The 26261-nt window shown below is 42.1% G+C and overlaps 1 protein-coding gene across 4 annotated transcripts in view; it reads left to right on the forward strand.

The window, feature by feature from the left end:
• The window catches only part of OSBPL6 (oxysterol binding protein like 6), a 273275-nt gene that overhangs the window by 79760 nt on the left and 167254 nt on the right, over nt 1–26261 (forward strand). Inside the window, exon 1 of one of the 4 annotated variants that reach the window (XM_044303516.1) lies at nt 12378–12503. The exons of the other annotated variants lie outside the window; for them this stretch is intronic. The gene's annotated coding sequence lies outside the window, so the exon portion shown is untranslated. Of the gene's footprint in view, nt 1–12377; nt 12504–26261 lie in introns of those variants that run through there. 4 annotated transcript variants of the gene reach the window in all.

Raw genomic sequence — 26261 nt, forward strand, 5'->3', positions numbered from 1 at the left:
CACACTGTCACTTTGCCACTCTGTGGTATCCTGATGCTGCTGCTGCCATTTCCACACTATGTCACCTTGCCACTCTGTGGTATCCTAATGCTGCTGCTGCCATCTCCACACTATGTCACCTTGCCACTCTATGGTATCCTCTTGATGCTGCTGCTGTTGCCACCTCCAGATTCGCTCATTGTGCCACTTGGTGGCCTCCTCATACTGCTGCCAACTCCAGACTCTGTCATTGTGCCACTCGTGGCCTTCTCCTGATGCTGCCAACTTCAGACTCTGTCATTGTGCCACTCGGTGGCCTCCTCATACTGTTGCCACCTCAAGACTCTGTTATTGTGCCACTCGGTGGCCTCCTCATACTGCTGACAACTCCAGACTCTGTCAATGTGCCACTCGGTGGCCTTCTCTTGATGCTGCCGCCACCTCCAGACTCTGTCATTGTGCCACTCGGTAGCCTCCTCATACTGCTGCCATCTCAAGACTCTGTCATTGTGCCACTCGGTGGCCTTCTCCTGCTGCTGCTGCTGCCGCCACCTCCAGACTCTGTCATTGTGCCACTCAGTGGCCTTCTCCTGATGCTGCCACCTCCAGACTCTGTCATTGTGCCACTCGGTGGCCTCCTCATACTGCTGCCAACTCCAGACTCTGTCATTGTGCCACTTGGTGGCCTCCTCATACTGCTGCCAACTCCAGACTCTGTCATTGTGCTACTCGGTGGCCTTTTCCTGATGTTGCCACCTCCAGACTCTGTCATTGTGCCACTCGGTGGCCTCCTCATACTGCTGCCAACTCCAGACTCTGTCATTGTGCCACTTGGTGGCCTCCTCATACTGCTGCCAACTCCAGACTCTGTCATTGTGCTACTTGGTGGCCTTTTCCTGATGTTGCCACCTCCAGACTCTGTCATTGTGCCACTCGGTGGCCTCCTCATCCTGCTGCCAACTCCAGACCCTGTCATTGGGCCACTGTGTGGTCTCCTCATGCTGCTTCCACCTCACCACTATGTCATAGGTCCACTCTGTGGACTTCTCATGCTTTTCCCACCCTCCCCACCACATGACTGGTCCACTATTTTTGCTTTCGGGCCTGGCTGACATCATCATTTATTTGGCCTTTCTTCTGATCTGTTAGAAGGAAGGAAAAATTAGACGCACAACGGATCCTGTCTGTGTAGAGGCTGTAAGGCCTGTATGGTCCCATCAGAATTGGCTTGTGATTTTGTAGCCAAAAGCAGGAGTGGGTACAAAACACAGAAGACATGCAAATATTCTATTCACGTGTCATCTCTGTTTTAGATCAACTCCTGTTTTTTTTGGGCATTAGCAATACTGATGGATTATTGAGCAAATGCTGGCCGAGTGAAGGTGGATGCTCCACAGACAGGATCCGTTTTTTGTGGGTTATTGTTCTGACGGATCAGAGGAAGGGCAAATTAATCAGTGACGTCAACACAAACTTATTACTGACACCCTCTCCACTCTGTCGGGGGGGCTCTAGTTGTATAAGTGTTTAATAGAACAGGTTCTGTAGATATCTATGTGGAATCAGCTGACGACGGTGTGAAAGGAGTGCGCTTCTTCTTGGCTCTAACATTGACCTGTAAGGCTGAGTTCATACTTTAGTTATTTGGTCAGTTTTGGCCCCGTGACTGCCCAAATAAGTGAAGTGTGCAGTGATTCTAAGAGCGAGACCTGTCATCTGCATGTCATACTGACTCACAGTATTATTTCACTACTACAGCAGACTCCCTATGCGTGCTACTGCAAGGCACTATAAAGGCTCTCTGCAGCCAGGAAATAGCCGTTTTTTAACGTAATTCGCCGCAAATATATTCGGATCGAACCAAATCTTTCCCACAAAAATTCAGCGAACCGGCTAATTGAATTTTTGAATTTGCTCATCTCTAATAGTTTTTCCATTTGATGGTTAAAACCATTTGTCAGAGGCTGATTTTAGACTCGAACCCTCCAGGGCCTTGACTGTGGCCTCTGTTCCTTGTTCATGCTATTATACTGTAATCTATCCATTATTTGAAGGTATTCTTCAGAAGTTAAGAATAGGTCTAATAATCCCCATCAGCCTGGAGATGACTGTAACAGTGTAATGTATTATCCTTCAGTGTGTGTCAGTGTGCTCTCTGAGTTGAGATTACAGGGCTATATACAGTATATTTACATCTAAAGAATATCCATAAAGATCTATAGATAACTTGGTGAAAGTAAATTTTTTAAATAACACCTTCTCATAGGTCCTGGAAAACCGTACCCATGTGACGCAAGAAGGCAAGTCACCGTTGATCCTGCTATTGGCTGCACCTCACCTGTCGCCAGATGTTAATTTCTGCTGACAGGGGAGATGCAGCCATAGCCGTGGAGTATCCTAGAAGAAATCGGCATCGGGGACCAGGTAAGTATGTGTAGGGTCACAGGGCTGGGCATCCTAGAGGGGTTTTTATCAAACTTAGATAACCCCTTTAACTTTGGGAATTACACCCGGCTATATTCTGTTGTATACTTGCATGCACTCATATGGTATGACAATGTAGGTATCCAGGGGCGTAGCTAAAGGCTCATGGGCCCTGGTGCAAGAGTTCAGCTTGGGCCCCCTTCCCTCAGTGCATGTTGGCAAGGGGTAGGGGAGTACATAGCCTTCCTGCTGCCTGAGGCAAACATTAAAAGGGCACCCCATCATGCCAAATTCTTGACCTAACCCCTTCTCTCCAGCCAGAGGTGTAAATTGACCAGCATGCACTTTCTATAATGCCAGTGTCTTATGTGGAACAAGGGTCTTTGGCCCCTCAGGCTCCTGGGCCCGGTAGCAACTGCTACCTCTGCACCCACTATAGCTACGCCCCTGTATGCATCCTATATGTATTATGATCCCTGCTCCATTATAATAACTGAACTCTTTTGCCCCCTCTTTGTGCTTTCTTTTGCTGATACATAGCACTAAATTCCCTGCATAGAAATACATTTAAGGGTGTGTTCGCACTAGAGTTTTGCAATTCAATTATAGGTTCCGTTTATAATGGAATATAACAGAATGGCCAGACCGAGTGCTAAACAGAAGCCTTTAAGAGTCATTCCATTTTGCTCCGTCCTAATAGAAGTCTATGGGCAAGCATAACGGATCCGTATGGTTTCCGATATGCAGGACGGAAACAAAGTCCTGTCGAGTCTTCCCCATAGACTTCTATTAGGATGAAGCAAAACGGAATGCCTCTTAAAGGCTTCTGTTTTGCATTCTGTCTGGCCATTCCATTATATTCCGTTATAAACGGAACCTATAACGGAATGGCATAATGCTAGTGCGAACCCACCCTAAATAAGACATGTGTTACCAGTTGGAGGTGGGTCTGGCACTGGCAGCACTGATTGAATAGTGTCAGACTGGTAACACACAGGGATTCCTTTTTAAGCTTCTAATTATAATATCAGAGGGATTGTACAGCATAGAGTTATATGAAAAGATGCCCCAGAATGGTAATTTTATGTGGAATACAATTATTTAGTAAAACAGACATGTCATGAGTGGTGACAGGCCCTCTGTAAAAAAAATAACATTCTGGCTTCCTAAAGCCACCACTAGAGGGAGCTTCATTATTAGAGGAGTAAGCTTTTAAAGCTGGAGATAGACACAAAGTAGTTGCCAGACCATGATTTCTCCCAATCCACCAATACAGATCCATGCTAGGCTCGACCAAGCATGCATGTAGTGTGAACAGTAGACAGGAGAAAGCTGCTGCCAGATACCTCTGGGGATCAGCTTATCTCCCTGAGAATAAAAGGATAAGGAGTGTTGAAATCTATCCATGACTGACCCTTCTCTCTCCCAACATCTGCTATCAGAAGATAGAAGAGAGGCTTCCCATGTATCTTGTTGGCCGATCTTTCTGACAACCTGTTTGTTGGATGTTTGTAGTAGCTTTTAAAATAATCGACGCCTGTAATCAGGTTAAACATTGTCCAGTTGACAACAATATACAGTTCAAAGTGCAATTTTGCTTGTGTCTCATTTAGTCATGAAAAACTGGGTAAAACTGATACACTGGTCCAGATTTGCTGGACATAAATTGTGCCAAAATTTGGCAAAATATGGAGCATTTTTGGAGCTATTTGGCAGCCCTAGCTTTAGAAACACTAACTTTACAAGAGTATGTGACTTAATTGGAAAGGGGGTAGCTTCACAGGAGAGTGGCGTAACCTAAAGTACAACATTTTGTGCCAGAATTGTGCCACAATTCTGCTATAAAATAAAGGGCTGATCTCAAAGGGTGGTGTATGAAACAGTGAAAGAGTGGCTTATAAGTCAGGGTATGACACAGAACTCACACACACAGGGATAGTGTAGCCCTAAAACTTCCCAAACCCACTATCCCTGCCCACTTGCACTGTCACACACAACTGGTTGATGGTCCCTATATTCTGTATGTGAGGAAGCAAAACACAAACAGGGAACAAACAAACAGACACAAAAAGAGTAGTCGTACGGTACTAGGGTCAAAAGCTAGTCGGTCAACTAAATGCCAAGAACGCCAGTAGCAAATGGGAAGGCCATACGCGCCAGAAGTCAAAACCAGGAGAGCAATACAAGACCAAGTCTCCAGAAGCCAGGAAATGTAGTCACAATACCAGATCCTGAAGTCCACAGCCAAAATACATACAATACCAGAGGAACAGAAGAAAACTTCAGATGCCGGCTTTTGAGCAGAGGCAGTTCACACTGGACTGCCTGCATGCTGGGCTTTGCCGCCTGTGCCTCCTGACACCCCGGAGCCTCGGCGCACACCCTCTTTGGCCCAGGGCTCCAGGGATCAGCCTGCACTCCTGGTTCCCCCGTGATATTATGGGCAATTTTCCCTGCTCTTGCATTGTATGTTTCTTCTCTGACATGAAACTTACATGTGAGCAACCACCAGATCTAGACAAGCATGTCAGTATCTAGAAAAGGCTTCGGACTCAGTATCTAGAAAAGGCTTCGGACACCTTTGAGGGCATTTTTTTATTATTGCATTGTACCTATTTTGAGCTAAAATTGTATTTATTAAAAATTATGAGCCCCTTTCTCTGTATAGCTTTGAGATTGTCTAGAAGCATACTCTGTGTTTTTACTGTGTTCTATCAGGCAGCTCAGCTGACCCCCTTATCTCTGATCTCTGACCTTATAAACACTCATTATAGCTCAGTTCTTAACCACCTAAGCTCCCCTAGCTTAAACCCCCTTAATGACCAGACCACTTTTCACAATTCTGCACTACACTACTTTCATGGTTTATTGCTCGGTCATACAACTTACCACCTAAATTAATTTTACCTCCTTTTCTTCTCACTAATAGAGCTTTTATTTGGTGGTATTTCATTGCTGCTGATATTTTAACTTTTTTTTATATTAATCAAAATTGACGGAAATTTTTGCAAAAAAACAACATTTTTCACTTTCTGTTGTAACATTTTTCAATTAAAACTACATTTCTATATAATTTTTTCTCAAAATGTATTGTTCTACATGTCTTTGATTAAAAAAATGCAATAAGTGTATATTTATTGGTTTGAGTAAAACTTATAGCGTTTACAAACTATGGTGAAAAAATGTGAGCACCTGTCATGTTTCCTGAGGTTCTACAATGCCCAGACAGTAGAAACACCCCACAAATGACCCCATTTTGGAAAGAAGACACCCCAAGGTATTCCATGAGGGGCATGGCGAGTTCATAAAAGTTTTTTATTTTTTGCACAAGTTAGCGGAAATTGTTTTTTGTTTTTTTTTCTCACAAAGTCTCCGCTAACTTGTGACAAAAAGTTCAATCTTTCATGGACTCAATATGCCCCTCAGCGAATACCTTGGGGTGTCTACTTTCCGAAATGGGGTCATTTGTGGGGTGTGTTTACTGTTCTGGCATTTTGGGCGGGGCTAAATTGTGAGCAACCCTGTAAAGCCTAAAGGTACTCGTTGGACTTTCGGCCCCTTTACGCACCTAGGCTGCAAAAAAGTGTCACACATGTGGTATCTTCGTTCTCAGGAGAAGTAGGGAAATGTGTTTTGGGGTGTATTTTTACATATACCCATGCTGGGTGAGAGAAATATCTCTGTAAATTGACAACTTTGTATACATTTTTTTTTTAAGTTGTCATTTACAGGGATATTTCTCACACACAGTATGGGTATATGTAAAAATACACCCCAAAACACATTGCGCTACTTCTCCTGAGAACGGCAATACCACATGTGTGACACTTTTTTGCAGCCTAGGTGCGCAAAGGGGCCCAAATTCCAATGAGTACCTTTTAGGAGGGCATTTTTAGGCATTTGGATTCCAGACTTCTCACGCTTTAGGGTCCCTAAAATGGACCCTAATCCTGCGTTAGGTGGTCGGGTAGCGGTTAAGTTACTGATAAGAAATGTGGTTTAAATAAGTGTTTTTGAGCTTTTATTATTTTTTTGAGGTAAATAAAGACCAATTAAAAATATTTGCAGCCTAAAATGAGTAAAAGGCAATCACAAAAAGTGTACATAGCCTTTAATAACAAAAATGTTTTGTAAGGGGCACACACTGTTATGGTGCATTACATCTGAAGTCAGTGGAAAATCTATCATGCTGGGAGTATGAATATTCACTTGATTAGCCGTGTAGTGCATCAGATCTTGGTACGGGAGAGCGGTACACTGGTAATTCTTCCGTCTGAATCTTGACATTTAAGTGTACAGTCTGTGTGGGAGTCTAGCAGCTTCAGATATGTGACTGCTCTTCTAGACGTGCTTATTTTGGTTTATTTGTAATCTTATTAAATGTCTATGGGTGAAATTTGATTTGGCAAGTTCAAGTAAAGGAATTTCTGCTTATTTTTTATTTATTTTTTACAAGATGATAGCGGCTTCAGTTTGTTTTTTTAAACAATTGCACTGGGTTATGAGCCATTGTTTTAGATGTGGTATTTCTCACAAATCTAAAAATATGGCAAATTAATAATAACATTTACTGTTTAGCTTGTCGCATGAAAAATATTCAACAGTTTTCAAACCAGCAGCTGAATCTGAATACTTTTCTAATGACATGTTATTAAAAAATGTATGGTAGCCACTGAGCTATTTATTGAAATCTATCTGTATAGCGTCACCTGCTTTTTTTCCGTTTCCTAATTTCTCTGTCCACCTTACTGAGGTGGACGCACATGCTCAGTTCTGTTCTTCAACTGCCACCAGATGCAGCAGAACGGACATGACCCCTGAGCTGCCAGGTTGAAATAAATCTACAAGAGCCAGTGGAGCAATAAATGGGAAGATCCATGTGAGGTACAGGGCCGGTTCTAGCTTTGTTAGAAAGAGATTGTCATGTACTATAAGATTTTAATTTTTTACATTATTCATAGGATAACCCCTTAAAAGAGGTTGTCCACTCCTTTACAAGTCATGACCTATCCTTGGAATAGACCATTACTATCTGATCTGCCGAGGTTCTGCAGTAGCTCTGGCATCGTGCAGAAGATGGAGCTGATTACAGCACTGCTCCTACTGTTCTGCAGCTACTGCAAAAAATAAATAAAAAGAGCTGAGATCAGTGAGGGTGCGGGATGGATTATACAGAGTATAGACCATCACTTGTAAAGGAGTGGGCAACCTATTTAAAGAGGACTTGTCATCTCTCCAGACATGTCTTTTAGTAACTACTTGTTTCTAGCAGCTTTAGGCCTCTTTCACACTGGCGTGTGCGCCCCGTGGTCATGCTGTGGCCCACAAAATGCGAGCTGCAATGCAGGACCACAGTCCGTGGGGCAGCCGCATCGGATCGCGGACCCACTCACTTGAATGGGTCTGTGATCCGGCCGTTCCGCAAAAAGATAGAACATGTCCTATCTTTTTGCGGAACGGAAGTACGGGACGAAACCCCACGGTAGTGCTTCAGTAGGGTTCCGTTCCGTACTTCCGTTCCGCACCATTACGCATCTCCAGATTTGCGGACCCATTCAAGTGAATAGGTCCGCATCCGTGATGCGGAATGCCTACGGAACGGCGCCCGTGTATTGTGGATCCGCAAATGCGGTCCGCAATACGGCAACGGAGCGCACACGCCAGTGTTAAAGAGGCCTTAGGCTACTTTCACACTGGCGTTTTGGCTTTCCGTTTGTGAGATCCGTTCAGGACTCTCACAAGTGGTCCAAAATAGATCAGTTTTGCCTTTATGCATTTTGAATGGAAAAGGATCCGCTCAGAATGCATCAGTTTGCCTCCGATCAGTCTCCATTCCGCTTTGGAGGCGGACACCAAAACGTTGCCTGCAGTGTTTTGGTGTCCGTCTGATGAAACTGAGCCAAACGGATCCGTCCTGGCACACAATGTAAGTCAATGGGGACGGATCTGTTTTCTATGACACAATATGGTGCAATAAAAAACGGATCCGTCCTCCATTGACTTTCAATGGTGTTCAAGACAGATCCGTCTTGGCTATGTTACAGATAATGCAAATGGATCTGTTCTGAACGGATGCAGACAGTTGTTTTATCTGAACGGATGCGTTTGTGGAGATCCATGACGGATCCGCACCAAACGCGAGTGTGAAAGTAGCCTTAAAAAAATAAGTTAAAGCTCATGTTATTAAAAGGACATTTTAATTGTCAAAATTGAACACAGGACCAGAATATAAATTGGTTGCACAAGAAGGTCCAAATTAATTTAAGAGCGAAAGGTCTTCTGTTCTAGGTGACGAATTCCAGCGCTGAGACTACAGATGTCAGTGCAGTGTTGTCCTAGTGTAATTAGGATTCATGTAATATGCATGAACCAGATTTCTCTCCTTTGGCATCCATCTCCCTGTAATATATATTTTTTTTATTCAAAGACAAAGTGGCTATTTTACATATCTTGTCTGGAAAATTCTCCCCATTGTGATTTACGGTACAGTTTGCAGAAAGACAAAAGAACATTTTTTGCCAGAATGTTCCAAAGAAATGTAAGGTGAAAAGCAAAAGTTGCAAGACAATGTTTTAAATGCCCAGGAACGCCAGTGTTTCTACCACTTATTGAATATGTGTCATAAGACCCAACTCTACTCATTAAATGGGTAACATGGGCAAGTTACAACTTACGCTCTACAGAAATGCTTAGAGCTCTTTAGGGCGGTTGGGCAAAACTAAGGCTTAATATATAAGGTACATGCTTAATAATTACAAAAATAAAGAAAATGTGAAATTTGTCCCTTGTCTGCCTCCAGAGATATGGGCAGAAAGGGAACACAAATACAATTGGATTGGGATCCCAATCTTAGGTCCTCCTCCTTCCTGGCTCAGCCCATGAGGTGCACATTTCATTTACGCATATGTTACTTATAACATTTTATGTAAGGACTGGTACTAAGAAGCTGCAGGGGCCCTTTAGCTCAGCTTCCTGAATTAGGAAGCCATTACTAAAGATATGATCGCTGCTACTCTTAGTTCTTGTGGGAAGGTTAAGGCTTTACCATAGGGTTGCATTTCTAATGACCAGAGGTGAAGCCTGTTAGTCATAGCATACTTGATGTCATAGTCAGTGGTGAAAAGGCCATGGGTCACAGCCCTGGAAAACTTGTATTCCTGGGTATTCCACTGAATGTGCCATACATGTCATACTCGCTGGGACCCCTACCAATCATACAATGGGGTTCTGTGGCCTCTTTGCTACCTAGGCACTTATTCAATAGATAGTACCCAAACACTGACCTAAGTCTGCACAACCATACTTGGTGCAGAGGCCATTTGCAAAAAGTAAGTTATTGCTGCAAGCAGTTATGGTAAGAGCATTGGGTTTGGAGCAAGGCTGATGAAGGTTGAAGAGGTGTAATGGTTAAAATAATGCAAAGTTGGTAGAAGGTACTGTACATGACTGTGATAGCATTACATCAAGACAAGACCAAAAAACTTCAGCAATATACTTAAAGGGACGTCTTTTTCTTACTGATGATCTATGCTTTCATAGGCCATCAGACCCCCAACGAGCAGCTGTTTGAGAAGGCAGCGGTGCTTGCAGTAGCAGCACGGCCTTCTTGCAGGCAGTGATGTCATGACTATGTGACATCACTGGCCTGCAGGAAGTGGCAAGAAGGCTGCAGCACTACTGCGAGCTCCACGGCCTTCTTATTCAGCTGATCAGCAGGGGTCCCGGGTGCCGGACCCCCACCAATCAGATGCTGATGACTTATCCAAAGGATAGATCAGTAAGAAAAATACCAAGAACCCCTTTAAGTGGGGCATAAATTTATTACCATCACGCACACATTTTCCAGATCAGCTTTGCAGTCATATTCCCTAATCATATCTGAAGTAACACTCTCATTATACCATTATACATTTCCTCCCTTGTGTTTTTCCAGTAGCTGTCAATCAGATTTTAGACAATTTGTCTTTTCGTGTCTCCTCTCCTTTCAGTCATGTAACTAATATGCATGGTACAAGTGACACCTATTGTGAAATATATATATATATAGATATTTATAGATAGCGGCTCACCCGTCTCACAAATTGGACCTAGGTGCTCTTGTGTATGGACTACCCCACAGATTATGACCTAGATTAGAAAAGAGAATATACATTATATTGAAGATAAGCAAAAGTCGGATACAATATTGTTCTCAACATTTTACAAAATATTTTATAAACCATTAAATATTTTATAGAACAGTTTATATAAAAAATAAAAAATAAAAAAAATTCCCTTTGAACACACATGTAATCACCCAAAAGTCTGTATATACTGTAGCTCAGGTTGGCATGAGGGTGAATTATATTGGAGGAAATATGTTGAAAAGGAAGGATAAATAGACAACGCATCAAGAACGCATCAGAAACGCAATTGCATTTTTATATATATTTATATTTTATACCCTTTTTTATATATATATTTCTTGTTTTAAATTCTATTTATAAACTTACAAAAAGAAAAAAGACAAATAAAAGACAAGAGATCCCAAAATATGAAGATATATTGAAGCTGCGTTAATGTTGTGTTTTGGTGTACCTCTTATAATTGCTCTATATTTTTTGTATTATTATTATTTTTTTATATTATTATTTGTTTGTATTATTGCTTTTACATAACTATGCATAGGTAAAAAAAAACTTTAGATGTTATATATAAGAGTCACTTATATGATATCATCAAGTCAATCTATCCCTATATGAGAAAAAAAATAATGTGTATGTACCAATATGGAAATCCAGTTCACTTTTTTTTATCCACCTGAATGAAAGAACGTTACTCCACCCCTATCAGGGATATAAAAGGCACAAATGTATGGGGAATGAGAACTAGCCACTGATGAAGGAGCAAGTTGCTCTGAAACGCTATGGCAGAATTATAATACCCCAAAGGATATCCTTATAATATGGAGCAATAACAGCCTACAGTATAATGTGATACTCTTCCAATAAGGCTTGAAGTTATACCGAGACAACCTCAGAGGTTTGATACTATTTGCCTTGTGAAACTAAAGAGGCACAGTGATTAGCAATTACTAAGTGCTTATGATTAGGAGCAACGAACTATGAAATGGGACTAACCATCTAACCTAATTTTACTATTCTTACTGACCCACAAATTCAACTATATGAACTCCATACAACTATGAATAAGTGATATGGGACATTTTTACAACATTTTATGAATTATGATTTTATGAATTATTACCGGGATATGATAAAGCCCTAAGAATTGACATTTGGAGATAACATCATTTAACCAGGTGGAACAGTGTAACTGTCGGATGAACTGGACATATGAAAGCTATTTCTCCGTTTCATCTTGGCTTTTTAAAGAGATCTATTGAAGGAATATAGCAATAATATCCAAATTTTAATTTTAATTATATATTCCTGCAATTCGATGCATTTTTGTTCTTTTAGTGTTTAAAAAAATGCCGCTTTATAATACATTTCTGGGTGGTAGAGAGCCTGTCCTATATACTATTATCTATTGTGAAATGTCTCTCTGCCCAAAACTCTATTATCTTGGAGATACAGAAAAATGTTTTAAGAAATTGATAAATTCATCTTGTAATTGATGGGCTTATATTGCATTTTCGATTCATCATGACCCTACATTTTTTGGCTAAACCTGCAAAACCACATGGCCATTACCAATGAACAGGCAATAATTAATCAATTTTTAATTATATACACTCAACATTGAAATTACAGCACCAAGCCGTAAGGTTATGTAAATCAGAGATGTAGCAGGTGTTGCTAAGATCTGCAAATGATGACATTTTCAAGCACCTAGCTCCAATGTTTTGCATGTATGAGGGGCACAAAATCCAGATGGAAAGCAACATTTTTTAGCCCCATGAAACTTCAAAAAGAATCCTTGAACTGAGAGACCTTGGTTTATCACTCCTGCAGATCACTACGTGCCTAGCCCCAGATGTCAGCACATTTCAACGTCGTGTGTCTCGGTGGTTGGGAAAACAACGATGAACTGGAATGACAGCAAGAGGTGCACAGAGGTGGACCTCTGCATGGACGGATTATCTAATTAAAAGAATGGTGCGTAGTGATTTGTTCTGTACTATAAGTGAAATTGAACATCACATCCTGAGCCTAGGGCGGCAAACTGTGTCTATATACCGTCAGATGATGTTTGAACGATATTGGACTATGAGACAGACGTCCAACTGTCAAAGGCAGTGGAGGCTGGAATGGAGGTCTGTCCTCTTCAGCGATGAGTCCAGCTTTTGTCTCAGATGCAGTGATAGCCAGAGATTGGTTTGAAGGCCACACAGGCAACACCATGAAGAGGCCTTCACAAGGAAACATCACACCGGTCCTACTCTAGGGATTACGGTGTGGGATGGCATAATGTATGGTAGCTGAACCCAAGCTCAGACTGGCCCACAGGGTGAATCGCTCGGTGGGCCCCTGAGCCAGGTGAGCCCCTAGTCTCTCACCCCCTGCACAAGTGGCACATAACACAGTAGACTTGCTGCACTATGTATGGATAAGCAGTATACAGCACCGCAACCAGCCTCCGTATGTTTATATCAAAAACTGGGTTCATTATTTAAGAAACTACCGAGCTTATCATTATAGCTGTATCAGGTGGCTGAGAAGTCTTATAGGTACAGAGACAGGTCAGATAGTATCCTCCCTTCCCAGTGACCCACCTTCTCAAAGGAATATCGATACGCTAAACCCTTTTCTTTCTGGAGGTCTCAGAATATGGAAATTGCATCGGGCAGTAATAGAGGCATGCATCACTTTCTGGCTGCCATTTCCATTTCAGTAAGTGACGGGTCATTATAATATACCGCACAATCATTTAGTTGTGGAACATTTATTAGCTGCTCCTGGTTTATAGGCACATTTTTTACTTTGTTTAATCTGAGCAGGAAGCAGTCGGTGATTCTGGCAAAACTTCAACAACGGAGAGGCGTCCAAGGCCAGCTATTTAATCCATCTGCCTGTGTTTCTGTGTAGATGACCTAAATGCCCCAGAGGAGCACTATTTGTGCTAGCAATTGCATATGTACAATTAGCGTGCCTCTTTCTTGAGAATAGGCCTGGGGATACGAGCTTGAGAGGAGAAAAGATTTTTCTTTGGTTCGAAGTGAAGTAAAGGGAAATTCAGAACAAACTACGAAATGCAAACAGCACCAGCTGTTAGTCCTTTTCCTTTGTAATTGATATCTTTACTCACTGTAGTTGCTTTTACAGTGATGGAAATGAAATATATTTTATATCCTCATTGTAGAAGGCTTGTCTGGCTTACAAAACTACTTTTCAGATAGGACATCATTATATGACCGGTGGGGCTCCAACACCCAGCGCCCCCACCGATCAGTTATTTGACGAGGCTTTAGTAAGTGCGGTGGCCTTCCCACAGCAGAGCGAGTACAGCGCTGCCCATTCTGTAGTGGCTGTTCTTGGAATTGCAGTCCAGGCCCATTCACTTGATTGAACATGACTTAAGTGGCCCAAGAAGAGGCCACAGCACTCCAGTGACTCTAAAGTTGATCGGCGCAGGTGCCAAGTATCGGAACCCTCACCAATCAGATATCCTGAGGATAGGCCATCAATATCAAACTCCTTGAAAACCCTGTTACTGTATTTGACACGAAAAATAGTGTATCTGATCCTGGAGGACCCGACACATCTGTGCACAACAGAGAGATGAATTATTTGAATAGGAACTGTGTAATGCTTCATTTTCCCCTGCAGGGACGCTGCTGAGAACACTTGCTGCCAGGTTCCATCACTGATTATGGTTGATCATTTAGGCTGCTGTCACACGTTCAAGCTTTTTGATGTAGTTTTTGAAGCTAAAATCAGGGTTGGATCATAACAGGAGAGTAAGTATTAAAAAGGTTGTCTCATCATGGACAACGGGGGCCCCATTGTCTTATAGGTGTGGGTCCCACCCCTGGGACCCGTACCTATATGGAGAATGGAGCACCGCAAGTGAAGGAGGGCGCACTGTGCATGCGCCGCCTCCCTCTATTCATTCTCTATGGGGTCGGCAAAAATAGCTGAGTGCTGGCTCGGCTATTTCCGTCAGCCCCATAGAAATGAATAGGAGCGGGGGGCACGCATGCGCAGTACGCTCCCATTCACTTCTATAGGGAGCCGGCTTGGTGGTGGCCGGACCGGAGTCCTCCAGCCACCACCTTGCAGGGCTTCGTTTACGATGTAGGTGCAGGTCCCAGCGGTGGGACCCGCACCTATAAGACAATGGGGGCATATCCTAGCGATATGCCCCCATTGTCAATGATGAGACAACCCCTTTAAGGACTGAAACAACTTCTCAACTTTTTTCAATCCACTCCCGGTTTTGGTTTCAAAAACTGCACCAAAAAACATAACTGTGTGGCAGCATCCTAAGGACTCATTCACATGACCGTATTCATTTTTGCTGTCTGCAAATTGCAGATCCGCAAAACACGGATTTCGGTCATGTGCATTCCAGATTTTGCTGATTGGATCACCTTTCACCTGTGTAGAAATGCCTATTCTTGTCCACAATTATGAACAAGAATAGGACATGTTCTATCTTTTTTGCAGGGCTCTTTTGTGGCCCCATTAAAATGAATATACGGTCATGAATGGGCCCTAAGGGTCACAGTTTCTCATCAGGAGGCGCTTATAACACACAGGGATTATCCAAGACAGACAGTTACTTTAAAAAAGAAATTAAAACTAGCAATTTTGACAGGATGGTCAACCACCTAATGCATTTAGGGGCCTCCTGACTCTCCTGGGGAGGTAAGTCATAGCAATAGATGCTCCAGAATTATTATTGTAAGAAGGATACGTGTAGTTACTAAAACGGACATGTCAGGAGAGGTGACGTCCTCTTCAAGTGCATTTTATTTCACTAGTGAAAGGGGCATTTGACCATCTCTCTTGCAGCCAAAATAAGTTTGCTTCTCTACTGTGTGTGCATTGGGGGGGATGAGTAGCCATGATTTATTCCGCCATAGATTGATATGACATTTACTTATTAAACTTTTGTAAAAGGTTAAAAGAGAGTCATACTCTGAATGCAGGGATATTCATTTTATAAAGGGTTTCCCTCTAGAATAGCCTGGAAACAAGGCACAGTAATTATGGTAATAAGGATGGCGAGGATAGTTTGCTAAAAAAAAAAAACGTCTTTGTTATACTAGCCAGGTAAATATTTAATACCGTCTGCCTCCATGATTTGTTAATAGCTTTCAAAGTAATTTTCCTTAATTAGACTTTTTAATTTAATTGATGCGTCTCTTTAAGGTCAGATCAAGGCAATTTTTTGCTTGGAAGAAAAGGGCTTTAACTGAACTGACAATTTAGTATTGTATCCGCTCAAGTAATAACCCTCAAATGAAAGCATCACATTTCATGATCTTTAGCGCCATCAGTAGCCAAAGAGAAATTAGGGTATAACTCATTGAAGCCTTATGAGCGATGTTTTTTAAATATGGTGGCCTTGACAATTAAAGGGGTTGTCTCATGAGATATATCCCCTTTCAAAATGCAACTGCTGGAGTGATCAGCTGATCGTCCAGGATCTCGCTTCCAGAACTGGCTGATACTGCAGCCAGCCAAGCATTACACCAGCAGGGGTCAATCTCTAATACTTTGCCGTCCATGTAATAAAAGGATGGCTCGAGTCCAGTCCTACAAATCGCCTCTCAGTTCTGTTCATAGAGGAGGGTCCTGAGAGGGGAACCTAACAGGACATATGCTATATTAGAGCTAGGAGGACTTGCCGTATTCAAAGGTCATATCTATAGGAATGCAAAAACATAGACACAAGGCTGATCGTTTAAATAGAAGACCACGCTGCTGCTCACTCCTCTGAGCCTCCTTATTCTCTCAGCACAAGGCCAATCGTTCCTCTAGACATGGAAAAGAACCATCAAGCACAGATAGGTGTCTCTCCTCTACCCGACCCTCCTGTAGGTAATCAAGGAATCGCAACCATAGTGAAGCACTGACTTCCTCCGTATATTATAAAATAATTTATTATACTCACAAACGGATTCTTGTTAAAGGGGTTGTCCGGGATTGAGGACTTTGTTCCATTAGTACAAGACAGACATACAGTACCGACCAAAAGTTTGGACACACCTTCTCATTCAAAGAGTTTTCTTTATTTTCATGACTATGAAATTTGTAGATTCACACTGAAGGCATCAAAACTATGAATTAACACATGTGGAATTATATACATAACAAAAAAGTGTGAAACAACTGAAAATATGTCATATTCTAGGTTCTTCAAAGTAGCCACCTTTTGCTTTGATTACTGCTTTGCACTCTTATGGCACACTCTTGATGTACCAGCTTCCGCCTAGCAGTAATCCCGGTAAAGTCACCGGCACTAATGGGCGGTCGATAGCGCTGCCCTAGCCTACTTTACAGTCTAGGCAAGCGCTAAAGACAGCCCATTAGTGCCGGTGACGTCACCGGGATTACTGCTAGGCGGAAGCTGGTACATCACCAAGGAAAGAAAAAGCCCTTGCCTTGTGCATTCATTCATGGTGAATGAGTAAAGAAAGGGTTATGTCCGGGTTTAACTCTAATCCTGAACAATCCCTTTAATAATATGGTACTATGGTGCCCGCTAAAAGATGCAAAACGGATGACAAATGGACATTAGAAATGAATAGATGACCATGAAATGGACACACACACACATGCAAAATGGCCATGAAAAACTCAGTTTATCCCTTTTTTTAACTGCTGTTTTTTTCACTGTTGTGTGAATGTACCCTTAGGCCTCTTTTACACGGGGGCGTCGCGTGTGAGGGCCGGATAGGATACAGGTGCTTCGCGGGAAAATGCGCAATTGGGTTTGGGTTAGGTGTTGTGTAGATTTTATTATTTTCCCTTATAACATGGTTATAAGGGAAAATAATAGCATTCTTAATACAGAATGCTAAGTAAATTAGGGATGGAGCGGTAAAAAACAAACAAAAAAACTTAAACTCACCTCATCCACTTGTTCGCGCAGCCCGCTTGTCTTCTTTCTTCTTCTTTGAGGACCTGGGAGGAAAAGGACCTTTGGTGATGTCACTGCGCTCATCACATGGTCCGCCACATGGTCCATCACCTTTCTCCCAGGTCCTCAAAGAAGAAGAATGAAGACGAGCCAGGCTTCGCGAACAAGTGGATGAGGTGAGTTTAATTTTTTTTTTTTTTTTAACCCCTCCATCCCTAATTTACTTAGCATTCTGTATTCAGAATGCTATTATTTTCCGTTATAACCATGGTATAAGGGAAAATAATAAAGATCGGGTCCCCATCGGGTCCCTAGCAACCATGCGTGAAAATCACACCGCATGCGCACTTGCTTGCGGATGCTTGCGATTTTCACGCAGCCCCATTCACTTCTATGGGGCCTGCGTTGCGTGAAAAACGCACAATATAGAGCATGCTGCAATTTTCACACAACGCACAAGCGATGCATGAAAATCACCGCTCATGTGCACAGCCCTATAAAAATGAATGGGTCCTGATTCAGTGCGGGTGCAATGCGTTCAACTCACGCATCGCATCCGTGCGGAATACTCGCCCGTGTGAAAGGGGCCTTATTCTTCTTTAACCGTTCCTTGGTAGAACGACTTGTGTACTTAGGGTCTTTGTCTTGCTGCATGACCCATGTTCTCTTGAGATCCAATTCACGGGCAGATGACCTGACATTTTCGTTGGAATGATTCTGAATTCATTGTTCCCTTGGTGATGGCTCTGTACACTATAGGAACACTCCAGCTGCTCTGGGGAATGATCCGTGTAATAAGACTGCATTAACATAGTAACATAGTATATAAGGCCGAAAAAAGATATCTGTCCATCCAGTTCGGCCTGTTATCCTGCAAGTTGATGGAAGGCAAAAAAAAACCTGTGAGGTACATTGATTGAGCAATTGCAATTTAAGTAATATTAATGGAGTTTCAGCAAAAGTAGGCCAATGCTTTTAATATGTTTTCGAGGGGATTAAAATGTTTGTGTTCGTTTTTGAAGCACCAATCAATTTTACTTTGTTCAGTTGAAACTAGGACTATGATGGGAGCATTGGGTATTTTGCTGTCTGCCAGCTGTTCTCAGGCAAGCTTCTAAAAGGGCATTTGGCTTTCCACTTAAGTGCCTGCCTGTATCCTACACCCCATCTGTGCGCAGTGACATGGCTAGGAAAAGGGCTCGCTGCCCCGGTTAATCTTGGATGTGTTACTTGATCTTTTCCACTTTGCTAAGTATAGAAGCATTGCAGAGGGCAAACTCATGTCGTGCTGTCAGTCTATACCGTTGACCTAATGCTTCAGCGATTCTAAGAAAATCATCATGAATCTGTTACTGTGAGCATGATGTTCTACTGCTGTCTCCCCTTCATTATATACATCAGCTTAGCATGTAAAACGTGAACTTGAAATAAGTTTTTACTTTTGCTTCTTTCCCTCATCTGTCTTTAGATAATGTCCATTTCTGTATGGAAAGAAAGCTGCCACCTCTTATCATTCGTCGCACGGTGGTTGAAATGGATTTACCTTAGTCATTTCAATTTTTATGAGATTTTATATTTTGCACTGGGTTCATACCTGTAGATCCTCCATTGCTGTACCAGATTTATTTTATTTTATTGACGTACAAGCTGGCTCTGAATAGATGTCTATTCAGGATCGAACTGGCCCACCAGAGTGCCTTAGGATCTTCCCATGGGCTCAGGCTCTAGTACCATAGAGGGTCCCAAAGATCCAAGATCCAGCCAAACATTTGGTAGCCTTTTGAGCCAATCACTTGCCACTAGGTTCTATTTATTTTATTAAAAATCTGTTAGACCTTATTGATGGTTTAGGGGTTGGGCCTCAAGAATAATTTCCTCTGGTGGGCCCAGGGAAACCCAGTCTGATATTGTGTCTATTGGACAGAATGGAGGTAATTTATTATGACCACTATGCCAGAAACTTGCATTAAAATGTCACAAAGCTGTGTTTTGTGACTTTTGAATGCCATTACACCCAAATCTATGCCGTCCTCGCCACTTTCTGAAAAGGGGGAATGGCTGGGGTGTGATGTGATGGAAATGATGACTGAAAACTACTAAATCTAGGAGCTGGAGTAAAGTTCAGTCTAGGTGCATAACCAAGTTAAAAAAACATCATTCATGACACCTGGGCCACCTTCTTCCAGTGCTGCATGATCCAGTTCTGATGCTCACGCCAGGTGCTTTAGGTGGTTGATAGGGATCAGTCAGAGGCTACACAGTCCTACAAAACGGTAAGCTGTGATGTACTGTATGTGTGTTATGACACCTTTCTATCATAGCCAGCATTAACTAAATGTCCCAGATGTTTTCATGGCAGGTACCAGGAGATTGGAGAGACTGGCAACTCGTGGGTTAAATTGACAAGTTCTCTGTGGATCTTATTGTGTCTGTGTTTTGGTGAATGCCACACCCCTTGCTTCATGTGTTGCTTGTTGGTAATTTACCTTTGCCATAAGTAGCCGCTTCTCACTCTTGGAGGTGCGGTTTATACATTTTCTTCCAGTCTTCTAACTAGCTGGTCGATTGTACTCTGTGGTGTTTCTGGAGTTGCCAGTTTTCTACTATCAGCTAAGTCTTGTCTTTTCTTATTGTATTGTGTTTGTTATATTCCCTGTTGTTTGTATTTGGGCCTGAGACAGAGACTTCCATTCATCCATCTGGGGAGGAATGGGTTGTCTCTGGTCCTAACCTCATTCCAGGGATATAAGGGCCTAGGTATACAGCTTATGCATATTTGTACCTTCATGGTCTGTTCATATTGATAGGTAGTTAGGGCCCGGATATGGGTTGTTTAGGATGTGACCTGTTCCTTCCCCAGTTTTCAGGCCCAGTTACTGTTTTCCTTCCCTCCTGTGTTCCCCCCACACTGATCGTGACACTACAGTAGCTCTAGACCACCCTTTGCTCCGCACGCACATCAATTAGTCTTGGACAGTCATAACCCTGTTGCTGGTCAGCTGGTTATTCTTCCTTGAACCACATTTGATAAGTAACCACATCGGGAAGGAGGGACCCATCAAAAACTGTGATTTTGAAGATGCTCTGACCCAGTCTTCTAGATCTGATCCAGATCAAAAAATCATTTACTCACACAATCATGCGGCAGATCTGTAATATATCTCACCCCTTGACAGGTGTCATTATCGTGATACAGTCATTGATTTTGGCCAATTGATGTATAATAGGTCATAAGTAATTGACTGGTAAACATCTTCAAATTGGGACCTCTTGGACCCTGGTAAAGTAGGAGCCCATTATTGTATCAGAACTTGGACCCACTGGAAGAAAATCTAGAACTGGTGGGCCAGTCTTAATCTTTTATGTGTCATGTCTGGTAATCTGCCTAAGAAACACATTATATGCCTTAGGCTTCATGCACAGGCCGGTCTCAAAATACGGATACCCTCTGTGTACTTTCCACATTTTTCTCACTCCCATCAAAAGAAAAGACTTTTCTCATCCACAATAAGGACAAAAATAGGATGTGTTCTAAAGTTTGCAGAATGGCCACATGGATCTGTGAAAAATACGTATGTATGCATGGCCACCTAGACGTGAATGGGTCAGTGAATGGATGAAAAAATTTGGTAATGTGCATGAGGTCTAAATAAGCCTTCATTCAAATGTGTTGGGAGTGGGGTTTACTGTTTATCACTCCATGTAGTGAGCCTTCTGGACTAGTCAGATTCCTGGACCTTTAGCGCTGTGAAAGGTTTGTGGTTTTATGGCATGTTCAAAGCCAAGTGTAGTCTTGATGAAAAGACAGATGTAACGTGATGTGTATGACATATGTGTCTGCGGAGAAGAAAACTGTACACCAGTGATTGAGGAGCCAAGGTGAGCTGGCTGATTTACTGTCATCTCATTTCAGGATAGATCTCATTACCGAACATCTTACTTTGCATAAGCAGTAAAGTTTAGGAAAAAAATAGAGCTAATTGTTACAGAGGCATGAACTGTTACACTGTGCACAACACCTTACATCAGCTTCATTCAGTCCAATAGAAAGTATTGCTTACAGTATATTCGTCCAGCATTGGACTGACCCAGCAGAGTACCAGAGGATCCTTCGGTGGGCCCAGTCTATGAAGCCATAATGAACGCCAAAGGTCCAGGAGAAAAAAAACATTTGGACCTGCCTTTGTAGACAATAAATTGCCACTAGGGTCTATTTCCTTGAATCAAAACCTGCTAGACTTAATGATGATATGGGGGTTAGGTTATTTCCTACTGGTGACATGGGCAACCACTAAACAGCCCTTTGAGGCGCCTACGTTGGGCCAAAATATAGTGTGTACTCTATATAGTGTGTACTCTATCATCTGTAAGATGATATCACATGAACTTTTTAGGTACTTTTTTGTAGCCAAGAGGACTTTGTGGAAGTAAGCCAAGAGGGCTTGGTTCCTTGGTCCCTTATGTGCATTTTGTGTGTGTATGTGTGATGGAAATAATATAATTTAAACGAGTTTTCAGATATTTAGATATTGATGACCTATCCTAAGGATAGGTTATCGATATCAGATCGTGGGTGTCCAACACCGATCAGCTGTTTGAGGAGGCCACTGTACTGATAAGCAGTGATGGCCAGTTCGCCCGCGAACACATGCGAGCTGCCATCTTAACTGACAAGTCCGGCGATGCACAGGTAAGTCCTTACCTTTTGCCTGTGCGCGAGCCGGTCTGAAATGAAATGCTGTCACCGGGAGCAGGCAGTTCAGAGAACAGCCGCCGGGGCCTTCATCGGGCTGTTCTCGGAACTGCCTGCACCCGGAGACCGCATTTCATTTCAGACCGGCTCGCGCACAGGCAAAGGTAAGGACTTACCTGTGCATCACCGGACTTGTCAGTTAAGATGGCAGCTCGCATGTGTTCGCGGGCGAACATGGCGAACTGGCCATCACTACTGATAAGCGCCGTGGCCTAGTTACAGATTACCAAGCACAGCGCTGCCCATTGAATAGTGGATGTACTTGGTATTGCAGCTCAGCCTCGTTCATTTCAATCAGTCTTTATATTTCTTTCTGCTTTACAGTTAATCTGTCAGGGAGCTACTCTATGACTGCTGAATCTGTAGCCGTTATCTCTGAACTTCTGTCAGTTCATAAACACTCTTTATAGCAAAAATTCTTATCAAACTGATACGCATGCGGCTAATGTGTGTTTAGGAGCTGTCAGATCGAGCTGTCAGCTCCCTAAAAGATTTACTGTAAAGCAGAAATAAATGGTCTGCAGGTACACTGAAAGTGATGGCTGCAAAGCAAAAACTGTTGGAAATTTTTTAACAAAGACCAATTCCAAAAATTTTTTTAGCTCAAAATGAGTGAAATGCAAGGATACAAAATTTCCCCCAAAAAAAGTGTCCATTGCTTTTAGTATAAATTTTAAAGAAAGCTCCTTGTGCACTCTTTTTTTCCTCTAGCTCTCATGTCTTTAATATAACAAGAATTAAGGTTGTGAATGCAGAGGCGGTGGTAAGCTTGGAAACTTTGCTATTAAATTTACATAATTCTCACCCTGATTTGAACATTTTTACGCCAAGTAATATGAGTAAGTGTAAACAAACCACACAGTATATTGAGTAAGAAGAAGTGGGCAAACATTTTGCATAAAGTGATATTCTTATACAGTTTCTTTTGTTATTAAGGTTCCGTTTTTTTAAAGGGAACCTGTCAGTCCCTTATGTTGCCTCCTCTGAGAAAAGCATAGTTTAGTGACAGACACGCTGATTTTACCTGTTAAGTTATATACAGTGCCTTGCAGAAGTACTCACCCCCCTTGACTTTTTTCATATTTTGGTGCCTCACAACCTGGAATTAACATGGATTGTTTGAGGATTTGCATCATATAATTTACAGAACATTTTTGAAGATTATTATTATTTTTTTATTGTGACGCAAACAACAAAAAGGGACAAAATAACAGAAACGGTCAATGTGCATAACTATTCACCCCCCTAAAGTCAATACTTTGTAGAGCCACCGTTTGCGGCAATCACAGCTCCAAGTTGCTTTGGATAAGTCTCTATGAGCTTGTCACATCTTACCACTGGGAATGTTGCCCTTTTCTCCTTGCAAAACTGCTCCAGCTCCTTCAAGTTGGATGGTTTGCGCTTGTGAACAGCAATCTTTAAAGGGAATCTGTCACCTAGTTTTACCCTATAGAGCTGTGGACATGCACGGATAGATCTCCGCTAGCATGTCCGCAATATGAATATGGAATAGAACCGGCACTCAGAACTAAAGGAATTCACGTGGGACCGAGATATATGGTTAAAATTTTTATTAAACAATATAACCTGTGAACACTGGGTTAAAGATACTAATAAAATGTCACAATAAAAAACATCTATTTGAACACACTGCCCCTATATTTTTCTATGCCACCTTTGTGAAAGTAATTAAAGGGGAAGTGTGCAACATAGGTCCAATAACTTTATCCCTAAGTAGGAAGTGCCAGTGTTGGTTTATAATGTGACGTATCTGTTTAGATGATGTGCTATAAGGTAAAATTAATCTCAATTCACCCTCCTTATTTGTGTTTTTATGTGTGTTTGGCTGAAAGAATGTTTTTCTCTCTATTTCTCTTGTTTTCTCTAGAGCATGTGTCAGGATCTTTTCGGGGTACCCTTTACATTCGAATTGTTGTTTCATTTTTAGGGCCTCAATTTCAAAATCAGTTTCATCGGTGCTGTTTCGCTTGATACGGCGAAACTGACCCGAAGGGATATTCACCAGCCACTGAGGCAGGTGACAGCTCGTGTATGGTATAAAGCTGTTCTTCGCTGTGGGCTTATAATGAGTATTGCATCTGTATTTATTATCATGTTGTGTAATCTGAGTGTCCAGGAATTCTATAGATTCCTCTTTTATTTTGGACAGAAAGATCAGATTTTTATCATTTTGGCTCAGGGTTTCTAGAAATTGTTGCAGCTGATGTCTATCTTTTTTCCAAACAAATAGGACGTCATCAATGTAGCGACGCCATAGGGCCAGGTCCGTCCCCAGTTTGGGAGTGATGATTTCATATTCCCACTGTGCCAAAAATAAGTTTGCATAGTTGGGGGCGAACCTGGTCCCCATGGCAGTCCCACACAGCTGTAAAAAATGATCGCCCTCAAAATAAAAATAATTGTGGTGGAGTATAAATTTAATCCCCTCCATCAAAAATTCTATCTGCTTGGTGCATATAGTGCTATCTATTTCCAATTGTGATTTGACTGCTGCTATTCCTTGGTCATGTCTTATGCTAGTATAGAGGGACTGGACATCCAGGGTGCCGATAATCCAGCCTGGCTCGACATCAAGGTCCTCCAACGTTCCAATAATATCTGTAGTGTCCCGAATATATGACTGGGTCTTTCTCACTACAGGCTGTAGTAGTGCATCAATATACTGAGATAGATTGGAGGTCAATGACCCTATTCCGGATATTATTGGACGTCCAGGCGGGTTTTCTAGACATTTGTGGATTTTGGGCAGGCAGTAGAAGACCACAGTGAGTACAAACAATTCTGAGACAAGTGGAGTTGCACCATATTGTTGCACAGCAAAAACGATACAAATAAGTGTGCTACACAGACCTGCTGGACAATTGAAACAACATCCAGCACACTCGATAATTTGAGACAATTATAGTGGATGGATAATCTCGACACTAAGAAAAAATACCAGAATAAGCCAGTATTTGCGTTAGCATTGCGACATCCTTCATACAGTGTATTTATATTTTATAGTTTACATTTGATTTGCATGCACGGACTAATTGTTATTTGTATACCGCATTGGAATACAAGCAGCCCTGATTTGCTTTGCCACAGACAGCTGCGATCCAACGAGTCGGACCCATTGGGGTAGATACGGATGCAGCTTTCCCTGGCATAGAAAAATATAGGGGCAGTGTGTTCAAATAGATGTTTTTTATTGTGACATTTTATTAGTATCTTTAACCCAGTGTTCACAGGTTATATTGTTTAATAAAAATTTTAACCATATATCTCGGTCCCACGTGAATTCCTTTAGTTCTGAGTGCCGGTTCTATTCCATATTCATATATCAATTAGAACTAGGGGTGTTTCTTTGAACCTGTGCACCGATCGTGATAAACCAGAGTGAGCCACCTGCTTAGTATTTACTATTCAACATGTCCGCAATATACCTGTCCCATAGCTCTGTGTGGTTTTATTCTGTTTAAAAAATGATTTTATAGTTCAGTCTCAGTGAACGAACTGCGCATGCGCTAGCTCGCGCATTGCGAGATTACGGCACTGTAACTTTGTGAGCAAGGAGGAGATTCCTGGATGCAGGCAGTGCTGGGCTCCTTTACAGGGGGCATGGCTGGGCTCCTTAACCGTGGCTGGGCTCCTTGCTCACAAAGTTACAGTGCCGTAATCTCGCAATGCGCGAGCTAGCGCATGCGCAGTTCGTTCACTGAGACTGAACTATAAAATCATTTTTTAAACTAAATAAAACCACACAGAGCTATGGGAAAAGTATATTGTGGACATGCTAGCGGACATCTATCCATGCATGTCCGCAGCTCTATAGGGTAAAACTAGGTGACAGAATCCCTTTAAGTCTGACCACAGATTTTCTATTGGATTGAGATCTGGGCTTTGACTAGGCCATTCCAACACATTTACATGTTTACCCTTAAACCACTCAAGTGTTGCTTTAGCAGAGTGTTTGGGGTCATTGTCCTGCTGGAAGGTGAACCTCCGTCCTAGCCTCAAATCACGCACAGAGTGGCTCAGGTTTTGCTCAAGAATATCCCTGTATTTAGCA

This window comes from Bufo gargarizans, chromosome 8 (assembly GCF_014858855.1).
Source record: "Bufo gargarizans isolate SCDJY-AF-19 chromosome 8, ASM1485885v1, whole genome shotgun sequence".
NCBI classification, from domain to species: domain Eukaryota; kingdom Metazoa; phylum Chordata; class Amphibia; order Anura; family Bufonidae; genus Bufo; species Bufo gargarizans.